Below are 291 nucleotides of genomic sequence, written 5' to 3'. Positions count from 1 at the left end.
AGAGAGAGAGAGAGAGAGAGAGAGAGAGAGAGAGAGAGAGAGAGATAACATTTAGATAAATATAGCATTTAAATACCTAAATAAATTTTATATTTGTATCATTTTTATTTACCTGTTTTTTAGAATTGTTTTATTTTTTATTTATGCTGCAAAATGTATAATATTTTATGCACTAGGAATTTTTAAACTATAATTTAGGGATAATTGTGTGTATTTTTACAATCACACACACACATATATATATATATATATATATATATATATATATATATATATATATATATATATATA

At 20.3% G+C, this 291-nt stretch overlaps 1 protein-coding gene across 6 annotated transcripts in view; it reads right to left on the bottom strand.

Annotated features, from left to right (window-relative positions):
* LOC116847881 (venom allergen 5-like) overlaps window positions 1-291 on the bottom strand; it is a 23,100-nt gene that overhangs the window by 6,208 nt on the left and 16,601 nt on the right. The gene's annotated exons all lie outside the window — the stretch shown is intronic.

This window comes from Odontomachus brunneus, unplaced genomic scaffold, assembly GCF_010583005.1.
Source record: "Odontomachus brunneus isolate Ranch 3 - 2012 unplaced genomic scaffold, Obru_v1 Obru_scaffold_084, whole genome shotgun sequence".
Classification (NCBI taxonomy): domain Eukaryota; kingdom Metazoa; phylum Arthropoda; class Insecta; order Hymenoptera; family Formicidae; genus Odontomachus; species Odontomachus brunneus.
The sequence above is the reverse complement of the archived record's forward strand: the minus strand, read 5'-3'. Positions and strand labels throughout refer to the sequence as shown.